The following is a 16220-nucleotide window of genomic DNA, read 5'->3' as shown; positions in this document are numbered from 1 at the left end:
ATGCTCCTTGTCTGTTTCACTCATGCTTGAGCTGCCTTGTTCTATCGGTTAAGTCTCCTGATATATGGTGTTAGCCATCTCACCTTAAGCACACCACCCACCTACTACCCACTCTCCCTTTCCTTGACAACTCCAGAGCAGGGTCCTTGGAAGCACCAAATGTGTCTCATCCCTCTGGGTGTCCTCTGTAGTGCCTGGAACATTTGCCTCTTGATACTAACATAACTGGAAGCCGCCACATGCCCAGCAATGTGCTGGGTGTTTTGTATATCTGCTTTCATTGTGCTTTCCCTGGCTTCTGAGAGGTATTAATTATCCCCACTTCACAGATGACCAAATTTGTTTCATGATAATTTAGTAATTTCCTGATGTCACACAGAACCAAAATTTGAACCCAGGTGTATCTGATGGAAGCTTGTGGGGAACCACCCATGGGCAGTCAATTGACTGCCAGCCAGTGCTTGTTCTAGAGCACAACTCCAGCTTGCCTCATCTCAGTGAGTTTCCTTCTTCTGCCTCAGTTTCCCAAATCTGTAGAGGCCCTTCTGCTGGCTAGCCAGTGCAAACATAGGAATGATTCTTGGTCTATGAATCTTGCAATGAGAAGAAAGTCCAGCAGTAGAGGAAGCTGTAATGAGCCCCATTCTGGCTCTGTCACAGAGCTCTACCTTCCCTGTGTCCTCTTTCACCTCCTCCAGGCAGTCCCTTCCATCTCCAGGCTGGTGAAATGGGACTTCCTTCAATTAATTAAAAAGGGCCTCCGCTGACTCCTAGCAGAGACCCAGAATGGTCATCCAAGAGGGCTTACAAAACACTCTCTGGATCCCTCATGCACTGAGAAATCCAGACCAGCTGGATGACATTTTCCTCTGAATACTCATAGGGCCACAACAATTAGGAGGAAAGGGCTTGGCACCACGGTGTTGGGGTGGAGTCTAGCGCAGAGCTCTGGGGGAGCTGCCCGAGGCCCGGGTTGACCTCTTTTCTCTGCCCCTCAATGCTCCCCTGCCCCAGTGGTGCCTCCCGGGCTCTCCAGTGCAGTGCCAAAATGCTGTGGGTCACTGGTCAGGAGCCTGGTTGGTTTCGGCTTCTTTTCCTGCAATTTTGCAAAGGAGGCAGTAGAATTAGATGGGGAAAATTGGAGATCGAAAGAATCAGGCAGATTTAAGCTGGAGCGAGTGAATGGTTTCACTGGTTTCAGAGTCTGTGGCTGTCTCAATTTCCATGTCTGCAAAACAGGAAGAAAAGCTCGGCTTCTCTAGCTCCTCAGGGCGTGTTACAGGTGAAGAAGATGATAGGGTAATGGTAATACTTCCTTGAATTTCTGGATCCCGTGAGCACCATCATGCAGATCCTTCCTAACCAGTCCATCATCCCCTGCACTTCCCATTCCATCAGTGGAAGGGTGCTTAGGAAATGCAATTATAAAGTTACTCTGATTAAACCGTAATCAGGAAGACAAATCTGCTGTGAAGACATAGGGATTTCAGTCCAGAAAGGAACCTTAGAGTTCATTTAACACAAGGATATCAAAACTAAATAGAAATCATATTTAGAGCATCTAGTGTTTGAAGATTTCCATTCCCGTAGCATGGGGAATCAGGATTGATCAGGTAATGGCACCATCCTCTCTCTGAAGACCACCATTTACTTCATAGTATTGTTCCACCAAGTCCCTTGTGGAGTAAAAGGAAGGCAGGGACTATTATCCTGATTTTTGAAGACTTACAAATTGAAGTATAAAGACGTTAATCAACTTTGCCAAAGTCACACAGTAAGCTGAGAGGGGCCCCAAAATGTCATACCAGCCTGACGTAGGGCCATGTGCATGAGTTGCAGTAAACTTCAAATTATAACAGTCCCCATCTCTAAATAAAACACAGATGCTCTTCATCACAAAGCATGGTAAGAACAGGAAAAGGGCCACTAAAAATACGTTCTGCAATTTTATGGTAAACAGTGGAAAACATAAAAAAATCACACTCCAAATTATGAAAATATGTGCTTGAGAAAATAAAATTTGGGTTATAATTTCTGCTATATGCAAAATTTTAGAATAAGTGATTGATTAAGAATTGATATGTTTTGATGTAAGTTTTCTTGTACAATTTTATAATGGCACCATAAGGCATCTTTCAATTAATTTTTGCCTTTCAAAATTATGGAAAGGGTCACTTTATCTGTCGTGCTAAGCCCTCTTCCTTAATTCTTTGATGCTAAAACCTGTCTCTTTGAAGCCCAACACTGTCTTTGTTAATTTCCCCCTTGGCATCCATTTCCTTGCTAACTCCCGTTGATGGCTCTACATGTGATTTTGAGAGTTGCCCGACATCTCTTAATCAACCTGATAAGATTCGGTATCTGCAAGATTTGCAGTTTTATTTTGCAAGGATGCACTTGTGTTAAAAAGGGATATTTGAAGGTGTACTAATTTTAGGTCAGTTCATTAACGAGTATTTTTGTGTTGGTATGACATTTTCCCCCTGGTTTATTTCATAACTCAAAGTTTGGGACAATGAATTTTCAGATGACAAGGGTTGTTCCTCCACATGCCCCTTTATTCCTAGCCAACCTCAGGGAGGATCAAGTTATGTTGGATTATTTTTCAAGCAAGTCATCTGAGCTTGTCCCTCCAGTCCTTGTCCATATTTGATTCTCTTTGGGGCCTGAACAGTTGGGGAAGACTTCACGTAAGAGCAGTCTCTGAACTCCCACTGTTCTTTGCCCAGGACATTGTTTCCAGACTGAAAGTCTGAAAAAAGCAAGAGTGCAATTTCTGTTTTTCATAGTTATCTCTTTCAGGCCATACTGCAAGGCTGGGCCTAGTGCTGCACAGTTGGGGAGAGGGAAGGCAGAGACCTATAATTCTAGGCCAGATGTTACTGCTTCTTTTCTACCACTCCAGTCATTCAGTGAATATTGACTGAGTGACCTGGAAGAAGGCACTTTCCTCACAGGTCAGGTAACACTTCATTCATTCAGTCATTCACTTATTCAAGTAGTTATCTATCTAAGGGGCATGTGTTGTATAGCTGGTAAGTGACAGACATGATTCAAAGTGTCATGAAGGTAGAAACGGGTATGACATAGTAACTGCCTCCAAGGAACTTAAAACATTGTAGAAAAAAGATATATACATAAACATTTATTAATAGTTATTGTTAGTAGTTTCAAATAGTTATATTTTTTAATGTATTATGATTTGTAATTACATCTCCTTTTACCTCTTAAACTTTCTTTGAGGTGAATTGGATTAATATTATCACTACCTAATGTATGGGCTAGAAAACTGAGGTTCAGAGTAATTAACTTGCATTTGGTGGAGTCAGGTTTCTCTGTATTAAGTGCACTGATCTTTCTAGAACACCCATTGTTAACCTTTATAAAAATGTCAGAGTTATTATTCAACCATAAAAAGGAGTGAAGTGTTATCCATGCTACATGTATGGAAACGTTATGCCAAGTGAAAGAAGCCAGACACATGAGGTCACATATTACACGATTCCATTTGTATGAAAAATCCAGAATATGCAATTCTATAGAAACAGGAAGGAGACTGGTGTTTGGCAAGAGCTCAGAACAGGGAGGAATGGGGAGTAACTGCTTCATGGGTTTTATTTTGGGGTGCTGAACATGTTCTGGAACTAGATAAAGGTGGAATTGTACAACCTGTGAACGTACTAAATGCCACGGAATTGTTCACTTTAAAATGGTTAATTTTATGTGATGTAAATTTCAGTTTAACTTTAAAAATGTTAAAAAGATACTAATTTTGCTGTGAACCTAAAAGTGCTCTTAAAAAAAAATAACGTCTTAAGAAAAAAAGTACCAGAGTCAAATAATTGTAGAAGAGATGACGGGAGCCCAGGTGTGGTTAGGGTTAAGGACCATGTACAAGGCACCCACTGGAAAGGTTGCACTGACTTTGCTTTACTAACTGGCTTCCCCCGTGGACTGAGGAATAAAGAAGTTGGCTGGGCCATGCTTGCCCCTGAGATGCTATCATGGTCCCCTGGCATTCTCCTTTAAAACCCTCCCTACAGTTGCTTCTATATGTGTGACTGGCTGTTGGTTGTCTGTCTTCTCTGTTAGCCTCTTAGCTTCCTGAGGCCTGGCCATTCTTGTTCATAACCATCTCCACTAACTGCTAAGCACAGAGCAGGAACTCAGTAAATAAAAACACACTGGTTCAAGTCCTCTTCCACCCCTTAATTGCTGTGCTGCCTGGAGCAAGTGATTAAACCTCTCTGGGTCTCAATGCCTCGGCTTCATATGTCCACTCAGTTGTCTTCCTTAGCTCTGCTGACATAACGCGAATGTTAAACCTGGCTCAAGCACGTTACTGCTAAGTTATTCTGTAATGTGATGTTGTTACCTCTGTGTATTTCTTCATTGCTGTCAGAAGCCTTGATTTGTTCTGAGCGAATGATACCAACACAACATTTTCGTGAAACCAGTGGGGATTTTCTCTCTTGGGCTATATTGCCACTTCCCATTGTAGTCTATAAGGAAAGAAGGCGCAGTAAGAATAGGCCATTGTTTCAGTGAGTAAAAGGTTTAAAAAAATCTTAAACCTCTTCAATGAGCTGATGGGGGAATGCTGTCCAGCCTTTTATACACGGCCCCTTCTCTGGGACAAAACTCTTTTCTGTTTTGTGTTATGCCTTAACCTCAGAGCAGCAAGGCAGGTATCATCCTTCCTCATTTTATAGATTGGAAAATGGGCCAGGATAAGTAACTTGTTCAAGCACCACAGTGATGTAGTGGCTGGGCCAAAATTAGACCTAAAGTCCGTGAGCACAGTCTCCTCTGGTATGAGCTGCTGAGTCAGGCTTCAAGGGTTTCCCCTGGAGGTCTTTAGCAGACAGGGGGACAGTCGCCATCTGGAAAGGGTTAGTTTCACTCCTGCCAGGAGGCCAGAGGATGGACTAAATGACCCCTGCAAGTCCCTTTCTGCCCTAGGCCTCTCCAACTTACCTTCTCTAATTTCCAGCAAACATGCTTTCTCCAGGGAAAAATGAATCTGGGGCTCTTGGGTCCCTTGGGAGTCTGCAAACATTTCACTTTCCAGTTTGAGGAATCTGAGCTCCATGAGAGAAAATGCTCAGTGCGCTGTCAGAAGGAAACATTGCAACCACACGCTATATATTTAGATTCTTCCTAGCAACAAAGCCTCCTGGCGGATGCAGACCAAGCCGGGAGGCAGGAAGCTTAAGTCCTCCTTCTGAGGCCCCTACCCTCCCACCCCACAAGGCCCTTGACTGGGTGACTTCTCTGCCCAAGGCCTACAGCCCCTCCCTACCTGGCATAGGCGGTTGAGGTTAATGAGGCTGTCTCTGCACAGAGTCCCAGCTTTATCCTTGGGAACTTCAGAGTCTTATACAGCTCTGAGAACGTGGACCATTTGTTTTACATCTTGTCCTGATTCTTCTCTGAGTTTCTATTTTCTGAACTTAACCTAGGACACATGGCCTGACAAAGGATTTCTCTGAAACTTTGGGGTTTAGGGTTAATGATGACAGTAGCCTCCATTTAAGTGATTTGACAAATCTCTATTTTGCTGGGCATTTTACATCTATTAATCCCATACCAACCACATAAGAAAGTGAGGTTCAGAGAGGTTTCATCCCAGACCATCTAGCTAGTAAACAGCAAAGCAAGGATTGCAGCCCCATCCCGTCTGACTCCACAGCTCATATGCTTTATCGTAACACTCAGCTCCGAGATGTAAGTCTGGGCTTTGTAAAGAGTCACATATCGTTTTGACACCAAAACACTGGTATTTCCCAGACCTTCTTTTAAAAGCTTTTTATAATGAAAGTTTTCAAACATTCAGAAAAGTTATAGGAATAGGAAATGAACCCCCATCCCCCAGGTCTGGCAATTACCAACGTGCATCTGTCCATTTCTCCTTTTCTTTTTTTCCTGCAGTACTTAAAAGAAAATTCCTGACATTGTGTGTCATTTTGCTCCTAAATACTTCCATATGTAGCTCTAAAAAGAGGGGAGAAGGGAGGTAGGAAGGAGGGGCTTCTTATATACTGCAAAACCAAATACCTAACACAAATAATAATTTCTTATCACCTAATACCCAGTTCAATTCAAATTTCTCCTAGTGTCTTTAAAAACTGCCGTTTTATACTTAGCTTGTTCAAATAAGGGTCCAACAAATTCACATATTGCATTTGGTTATGTTTCCTAAGCCTTTTAATTTAAAATTTTATCTGTTTTTTTTTCCCTTTTCTGTGTCATTGATTGCCAAAGAAATGGTGTCCATAGTCCTGCAGAATATGCCACATTCTGGGTTGGGTTGGATTGCTTCCCCATGGTGGTATTTAACTTGTTCTTCTATCTCCTGTATTTCCTGCAAAGGTATAGATCTACAGGCTTGATGAGGTTCATTTTTTAGCAAGAATACCACGTAGATGGTACAGAGTACTTCCTATTGCATCATTCAGGAGGCACATACTACCTGGTTGTCCCAGTGTTAGTGGAGAGAAACGTTAATGTGTTAAGATTGGTTTCCAGGTATTCTGATGGCTCATAGAGACAACATATAGAATGTTTAAATTCCACATTATCTTAAATTATCTAAACTGTTTACCATATTCTCTTGGATGCCCGGTTCTTGAAGGCTGCTCTGAGTTACATTTGAAAACCACAGTTTTGCAGCTTTAATTGGACTGCAGCCTTTGCCTAAAGCCTTCTTTGCTTAGGAGAGAAGAGTCTCATCTAAGATGTGGTAGAAGAGCTGTCACCCATTTATAAGTGTTGGCAATTTTTCCTTTAAATGGTATCCTGTAGGTGTGGTGTACATTCATGAGCTAATTATTTAGAAATTAGAAAGTACCTGGCTTACTTGGCAGACTCCCACCAGAGGAGTGGTGTCTCAGAGACAGGAAGCATGAAGCAATCAAGAAAGAGACTGGTGCAGACCCTGCCTGCTGAGGGAGGTAGCTTGAGAAGTCGTGGGGTAGACAGCCTAGAGAAATGCTGCTACTCCCAGAAGAAGAGAGCTGGAGGAGACAGTAAGTTGGCAGAACCTGGACTGAGGAAGCAACCAGTTAGAGAGGCTGTATGCAAGGAACTTGATTCAGAGTGAGAAACCCTAGCAAAGCACAAAGAGTGCTTGGGACTTGAGAATTAACTGTGGAACTCAGCCAGAAGGGACTTAGCAGCTAAAATCCTCAGCAGGAAGAGCTCTTATAAATAATCTATCCTTCCCCCTTTCTTTTGCAGATGAAGATACTGGGGCTTAGAACAGGGAAGTCTCATTTAAAGTGACATAGGACTGGGCATGGTGGCTCACACCTATAATCCCAGCTGCTGAGGAGGCTGAGGCAGTTAGATGGCTCGAGCCAAGGAGGTCAAGGCTGCAGTGAGCTATGATCCTGCCACTGCACTCCAGCCTGGGTGACAGAGTGAGACCCTGTCTCAAAAATAAATAAAATAAAAATGACATAGAGCTACAACTGGGACCAGGACCTAGTTCACCTGGTTCACACCAAGCCCCTCCCACTCTACCACACTGCACATCTTTCTTCCTCAAGAACCAGTGGCTGCCGTAGGGAGAAGTCTGGCTCGCCTGAGGTGAAGAAGTTCTGAGCTGAGAAGCCAGACTTCTTTTGTGGTAAACCAGATCCAGCTGAACTACTGTGCCAAAACTGGTTGCCTATAATTTGCTTAAGTTACTATGGCTTGTGCCCCGTTATTCTTGTTACTGTGTGAACAAATTCACACAGACGGCAGTGTGCTATGGAATACAGTAACTATAGAAGGTGAGGTGCAGGGTGGGGCCATAGAGACCATTGTTCTAGGTCTAAAGAATGACACCTCCACACATCCTCATCCACCAACCCATTACAGCAATCAAGACCGCAAGGCAGGAATAGACCCAGGTGCTGCACAGAATGGTGATGCTCCTCATGGTTTTTAGGCAAGAGATGCTCTCCTTGAGGGCTGAGACCTTGAATTAGTCACCTGTATATCCCTAGTCCTTAGCAAAGAAAGTGGCACGTGATAATAAATGGTACTTAATAAATACAGGTGGTTGAGTGAGTGAATGAATGAAGAAATACCAACGGAGGTAGACCATCTCAATCATAACTTCATAGTTGCCTTAATCTTCACCTCCTTTCTGATCTTGGCTTTGGATCCACTACCATGGTGGTGCTGACTTGACTCCCTCCCACCAAAATATGGCGAATCATGTGTTCCCTCATTTATTTTTTGTAAGTCAACATCCAAAAGTTTACATCAAAAGTTTTAACCATGTAGTTAAAATAGACATACCTTTTGGATTATCATAAATATTAAAATTTTAAAATAAAATTATTCAGTCACATGTTTACATCATATATCCTATGTTAAATAGTTGCCATAAATATTTGATACACAATATCACACATTAAAAAATTGTAAACACAACATATTCTTCTGGGTTTTTGTTGTTGTTGTTTTTTGAGACAAAATCTTGCTCTGTCATCCAGGCTGGAGTGCAGTGACATGATTATGGCTCACTGCAGCCTCAACCTTTCTGGGCTTAGGTGATCCTCCCATCTCAGCCTCCTGAGTAGCTGAGACTACAGGTGTGCACCACCATGCCTGGCTAATTTTTGTATTTTTAGTAGAGATGAGGTTTCACCATTTGTCTAGCCTGGTTTCAAACTCCTGAGCTCAAGCGATCTGTACGTCTCAGCCTCCCAAAGTGCTGGGATTACAGGTGTGAGTCACCATGCCCAGCCCAAATTCTTCTGTATAGTTGGAATTCTTAAATTGTTTTCTTTTCATCTTAAAATTAGACTTCTATTTTACTTTGCCTATCAAAATTTTCTTCAACAAAAATATAATATTTTTAAGTTGCTATAACTATTATCTTTTAGTTGTTGAAATTGTTCTGTATTAGGTTATGATGGCAGTTATTTTTAGTATGTAATTAATTAAAAATATAAAATATTAGACATTCTGATATGACTTTACAAAAAATAACAAGTACCAATATAGACAATATCCTGGTTCATAAAACAAACCTCAACCAATTTAAAAGAATTGGAATAATGCAGTGTGTTTTCCAACCACAGTGGAATCAGACAGAAATAAATAACAGAAAGATAACAGAAAAATATAAAAACACTTTAAAATAATCCATGGGAAGAGACTAAGTCTCAAGGGAAATCCAAAAATACATTGAACTGAAAAAAAAAATGAAAGTATTGCATATCAGATATTATGGAACACAGCTAGGCAGTGCTGAAAGGAAAATATGTAGCCACAAATACACATATTAGAAATGAGAAAAAGTGTCAAATCAAAAAACCAAATATCCCATCTCAAGAACCTGGAAAATAAAGGGCAAAATAAACCCAAGGGCAAGCAGAAGAAAAGAAATAGTAAAAATAAAAACAGAAATCAATAAAATTTAAAAACAGAAAAACAGTAGATAAAAATCTGAAACCAAGAGCTGGTTATTTGGGGAGATCAGTAAAATTGGCATACCTCCAGCAAGACTGACAAAGAGAAAAAAGAGAAAAGATGCAAATTAGCAATATCAGGAATGAAACAGGAGATATCACTACAGACCCTGCAGATTTCTAAATGATGATAAACGAATACTACAAAAAACTCTACTCTCATACATTTAACAACTTAGATGAGATGGACAGTTCCTCAAAAAACACACACTGTCACATTCACCCAAAATGAAATAGATCATCAGAATAACTCTATAACCATTTATAAAATTAAACTCACAATTTTAAAACTATCAAAAAAACAAATCTGCACTCTAGATGTGTTTCACTGGATAACTCTACTGACTTTTAGAGAAGAATTAATGTTGATTCTATACAATCTCTTGCAGAAAATTGAAGAGGAAGAGTTTGGCAAATTTTTTGAAGCTAATGTTACCCTGATACTAAATCCAGAAACAGACACTACCAAAAAGGAAAGAAGGAAGGAAAGGAAGGAAGCGGGGAAGGAAGGGAGGCAGGGAAGAAAAGGAAGAAAAGGAAGCTACAGACCAATAAGTCTCATAAATATAGACACAAAAAATCATTGATAAAATATTAGCAAATAGAATTTGGCAATGTGTAAAAAGAATTATACACCATGCCAATGGGATTTATTTCAGGGAAGCAAGACTGTCTCAATATTTTAAAATCTCTCAATGTAATCAATATTAACAAGCTAAAAAAGAAAAGTTACATGAGCATATCAACCGATGCAAACAAAAGCATTTGACACAATTCACCATCCATTTATCATTAAAAACTCTCAGAAGAAAAAAAAAATAGGAATAGAGAGGAACTTCCTCAACTTGATGAATATCTACAAAAATCTATAGCTAATATTATACTTAAAGGTAAAAGATCAAATGTTTCCCCTCTAAGTTTGTGACCCTGACTAGGATGTCTGTTTTCAATACTCTTCAACATAGTGTTGGAAGTTCTAGTCAGAGCAAAAAGGCAAAAAGGTCGGGGGGGAAGCATATAGATTAGAAATAGAAAACTATATTGCAGGTGACATGAAAATTCCAAGGAATCTTCAAAAAACTTCGAGATCTAATAAGTTTAGCAAGTTTGAAGGATATGAGGTAAACATACAAAAGTCAATTGATTATATTCCCATATTCTGGCACCAAGTATGTGGACACTAAAAGTAATTAGAATACCATGTACAATTGTTCAAAAAAATACTTGTCTAACAAAGCATGTATAGGATTTATACACCAAAAGCTACACAATGCTGATGAAAGTAATCAATCAGATCTATATAAATGTTTATATATTGAAAGATTTAACTGATGGGTATGGTGGCTCACTCCTGTAATCCTAGCCCTTTGGGAGACCAACATTGGGGAATTGCTTGAGACCAGCAGGAGTTGGCGACCAGCCGAGGCAACAGTGAGACCCTGTCTTATGCACCTGTAGCACTAGGTGGGAGGATCACTTAAGCCCAAGAGGTTGAAGCTGCAGTGAGCTATGATTGCATTGCTGCATTCCAGCCTGGGCGACAGAGTGAGACCCTGTCTCTAAATTTTAAAACTAAACAAAAATGATTTAACATAATAAATATGTCAGTTCTCCCTAAATTGATATACAAGTACAACACAATTCTTATTAAAAATCCCAGCAAGTTTTTTGGTAGATATACACCAGAGTATTCTAAATTTTATACTTTAAGGCAGAGGAGCTAGAATTGCCAAAACAATTTTTAAAGAGAAAGATAAATTGGGAGAAATTAGTCTACATGATTTCAAGACTTATTTTATCACTGCAATAAAACAAGATTGTGTGGTGGAAGAAAACACATACAGACCAATGAAGCAGAATGAACCTGGAAATAGCTCCACACAAATGACCCCAAATGCTTCTTGACAAAGATGCCAAAGGAATTCAATGGAGGAAAGATGGTCTTTTATATAAATGGTTTTGAAGCAATTAGACATCCATAGGCAAGCAAAATATAAAAGAATTTTTTGAACCTCAAGTCTCATATCTTACGCAAAAACTAACTTAAAATGGGTGAAGATTTAAATGTAAATGTAAAGCTATAAAATTGTTAGAAGGAAATCATCAGGATTTAGGCACAAGCAAAGAGTTTTTAGACTTGACACCAAAAGCTTTTTACTCTGCAAAAGGCTCTGTTAAGAGGATGAGAAGTCAAACTACAGACAGAGGGAAAATATTTACATGCCACATATCTGATAAAATACTCATATCTGGATTATATAAGGAACTCTCCAAATTCAACAGGAAAAAAAGTCAATCCAATTAGAAAATAAGCAAAAGACATGAAAAAAATTCATTAAAGAGAATATACAAATAGCAAATAAGTACATGAAAAAAATCTTCAATATCATTCGTCATTAGGGAAATGCAAAAAAAAAAAAAAATCGTAAGAGAATTACATGCCTATCAGAATAACTGAATTAAAAATATTTGAACTAGCTCATTGAACTTGCCTGCAGCTGTCGGGGTTCCTGTGTGTTTCTTCGTTGTCGGAGCCAGGCCTACATGCCGGCAACCATGTCGAAGGCACCTGCAGTTGGAATTCATCTTGGCACCACCTACTCTTGTGTGCATGTTTTCCAGCATGGAAAATTAGAGATAATTGCCAATGATCAGGGAAAAAACCACTCCAGGCTATGTTGCCTTTACAGACGCTGAACAATTGATTGGTGATGCCGCAAAGAATCAAATTGCAGTGAACCCCACCAGCATGGTTTTTGATGCCAAATATCTGATTGGATGCAGAGTTGATGATGCTGTTGTTCAGTCTGATATGAAGCATTGGCCCTTCATGGTGGTGAATGATGCTGGCAGGCCCAAGGTCCAAGTAGAATACAAGGGAGAGACTAAAAGCTTCCATCCAGAGGAGGTATCCTCTATGGTTCTGACAAAGATGAAGGAAATTGCAGAAGTCTACCAATGCTGTGGTCATAGCGCCAGCTTACTTTAATGACTCTCAGCATCAGGCTACCAAAGAGCTGGAACACTTGCTGGTCTCAATGTACTTAGAATTATTAATGAGCCAACTGCTGCTGCTACTGCTTATGGCTTACACAAAAAGGTTGGGGCAGAAAGAAACATGCTGATCTTTGACCTGGGAGGTGGCACTTTTGTTGTGTCAGTCCTCACTATTGAGGATGGAATCTTTGAGGTGGAATCTACAGCTGGAGACACCCACTTGGGTGGAGAAGATTTTGTCAACTGAATGGTTAGCCATTTTATTGCTGAGTTCAAGCACAAGCATAAGAAGGACATCAGTGAGAACAAGAGAACTATAAGACACCTACATACTGCTTGTGAATGTGCTAAGCATACTCTCAATACTGGCCTAAGCACTCAGGCCAGTATTGAGATAGATTCTCTCTATGAAGGAATTGACTTGACTCCTCCATTACCCATGCCCAAATGCTGACCTGTTCCATGGCACCCTGGACCCATAAAGAAAGCCCTTCAAGATGCCAAGCTAGACAAGTGACAGATTCATGATATTGTCCTGGTTGGTGGTTCTACTCATATCCCCAAGATTCAGAAGTTTCTCCAAGATGTCCTCAATGGAAAAGAACTGAATAAAAGCATCAACCCTGAAGAAGCTGTTGCTTATGGTGCAGCTGCCCAGACAGCCATTCTGTCTGCAGACAAGTCTGAAAATGTTCAATATTTGCTGCTTTTGGATGTCACTCCTCTTTCCCTTGGTATTAAAACTGCTGGTGGAGTCATGACCATCCTAATCAAGTGTAATACTACCACTCCTACCAAGCAGACACAGACCTTCACTACCTAGTCTGACAACCAGTCTGGTGTGCTTATTCAGGTTTATGAACATGAGCATATCATGACCAAGGATAACAATCTACTTCGCAAGTTTGAATTCACAGGCATACTTCGTGCACATGTTCCTAAGATTGAAGTCACTTTTGATATTGATGCCAATGGCATCCTCAATGTCTCTGCTGTGGACAAGAGTACTGGAAAAGAGAACAAGATCATTATCACTAATGACAAAGGGCCATTTGAGCAAGGAAGAGAGTGAACGTATTGTCCAGGAAGCTGAGAAGTACAAAGTGGAAGATAAGAAGCAGAGGGACAAAGTGTCATCCAAGAATTCACTTGAGTCCTATGCATTCAACATGAAAGCAACTGTGGAAGATGAGAAACCTTAAGGCAAGATTAATGATAAGGACAAACAGAAGATTCTGGACAAGTGTAATGAAATTATCAACTGGCTCAATAAGAATCATACCGCCGAGAAGGAAGAATGTGAACATCACAGAAAGACCTAGAGAAAATCTGGAACCCCATCATCACCAAGCTGTACCATAGTGCAGGAGGCATGTCAGGAGGAATGCCTGGAGGATTCTCTGGTGGTGGAGCTTCTCCTTCTGGTGGTACTTCCTCAGGGCCCACCATTGAAGAGGTTGATTAAGCCAACCCAAGTTTAGTGTACCATTGTTCAGCATATTTAAAACATGGAAGGACCTAAAAAGTTCAGCTGCTATAGTAAGTTACTGGGCATTCTCAATACGTGAATATGGAACATGTACACAGGGTAAGGAATTAACATTGCACTTTATAAACACTGTATTGCAAGTGGAAAATGGAATGCTTAAATAAAACTATTTAGAATTGGCACCATAAAAATATTTGAATTAATAATGCAAGAATGATCCTTCTTACCACGCCTATTTATCATCATACTGGAAGTCCTAGCTAGAACATTAAGAGAAGAAAAGGAAATAAAAGGTATATAAATTGAGAAGGAAGAAAGAAAACTTTCTTTGTAGATGATATGATTGTCTATATAGAAAATTCAAAAAATTCACAGACACAAAAACTTGATCTAATAAGTGATTATACGAGGTTGCAGGATACAAGGTTAATATACAAGTCAGCTGCTTTCCTATATACCAGTAGTGAACAATTGAAATTTATAATTAAAAATGTATCACCATTTACATTAGCACCCTGCAAAATAGAATACTTAGGCATAAATCTAAGAAAACATATGCAAGGAAACTACATGAGAAAAACTATAAAACTCTGATGAAAGAAATCAACAATCCAAGTAAGTGAAGAGAAAGTCTACATTCATGAATGGGAAGACTTAATATGGTTAAGATGTCAGTTCTTTCCAAATAATCTGACAGTTCAGTGCAATCACAGTCAAAAATCCCAGCAAGTTATTTTGTGGATATTAACAAACTGATTATAAAGTATATATGGGAAAGCGAAAGACCCAGGACAACCGATAGAGTATTGAAGTAGGTTAAGCACCGAGTTGGAGAACTGACACTAACCAACTTCAAGACTTGCTATAAAGCTACAGTAATCAAGACTGTGTGGTACTGGTGAAAGAACATACAAATAGATCAGTAGAACAGAGTAGAGAGTCCAGAAGTAGACCCATATAAATATAGTCCAATGATCTTTGACAAATGACCAAAAGCAATCCAATGGAGAAAGGATAGTATTTCCAACAAACGGTGCTGAGAATAAGCGAACATACAAAAAAAAAAAAAAAAAAAAGATGCAGAACTTACCCTTTTCAAAAAAATTAATTCATAGTGGATCATGAACCTCGTGGATCATGAAGCTAAACTGTAAAACTTTTAGAAGATTATATAGGATAAAATCTAGGTGATCTTGGGTTTGGTGATAACTTTTTAGATACAACACTGAAAGTACAATCTATGAAAGAAAAATGTAATAACTTAGATTTCATTAAAATGAAATCTTCTGCTCCATGAAAGATACTGTTAAGAGAATGAAAAGACAAGCCGCAGACTGGGAGAAAAATCTTTGCAAAACATATGTCGGCTAAAGAATTTGTACACAAAATATACAAAAAACTCTTAAAAATCAACAATAAGAAGACAAGCAGTCCAATTAAACAGTGGGCAAAAGATCTGAACAGACATTTCACCAAAAGAGATATACAGATTACAAATAAGAATATGAAAATATGCTTAACATCACATATTATTAGGGATTGAACATTATCTCCATCAGAATAATAGCAAAAATTTATAATACTGACACACCAAATGGTGAAGAGGAGGTAGAACAATAGCAACTTTAATTCATTGATGGTGGGAATGCAAAATGATATAGCCACTTGGAAGAATGTCTGCTCTTTTAAAATAGTTTTTGGGTGAACAGGTGGTGTTTGGTTACATGGATAGATACTTTAGTGGTGATTTCTGAGATCTTGGTGCACTCATCACCTGAGTAGTGTACACTGCACTCAATGTGCAGGATTTGATCCCTCACCTGAATGTCTGATCTTATCGTATGTCCCAGCAGTTGCATTCCTTGGTATTTACCCAAGTAGTTGAAAAAATATCCACACAAAAATCTGCACACAAATGTTGATAGAGGATTTATACTTGCTTCCCATAACCTGGAAGCAACCAAAAGCAAGCAACCAAAATTCAGTAGATAAACAGATAAACAACTGTGATACATGGATTCAATGAACTATTATTCAGGGTGAAAAGAAATGAACTATCAAGCCATGAAAAGACATAAAGGAACTTTAAAAGCTTATGGCTATATGAAAAATATCAATCTAAAAAAATCACATGCCATATGATTCTAACTATATAACATTCTAGAAAAGGTGAAATTATAGACACAATAAAGATAGTAGTTGCTGAAGGAGAGGGGGATGGAGGGATGAATAGGCACAGCACAGAGGACTTTTAGGGCAGTGAA

At 39.5% G+C, this 16220-nt stretch overlaps 1 pseudogene; it reads left to right on the top strand.

The window, feature by feature from the left end:
• Positions 1-12018: 12018 nt before the first annotated feature.
• On the top strand, positions 12019-14081 carry LOC105719717 (heat shock cognate 71 kDa protein-like; annotated as a pseudogene).
• Positions 14082-16220: the final 2139 nt, after the last annotated feature.

The sequence above is a fragment of the Aotus nancymaae genome, unplaced genomic scaffold (assembly GCF_030222135.1).
Source record: "Aotus nancymaae isolate 86718 unplaced genomic scaffold, 86718_ANA_hifiasm-v0.15.2.pri h1tg000016l, whole genome shotgun sequence".
Taxonomy (NCBI): Eukaryota; Metazoa; Chordata; class Mammalia; order Primates; family Aotidae; genus Aotus; species Aotus nancymaae.
This window is presented reverse-complemented; position numbering and strand designations above follow the sequence as displayed.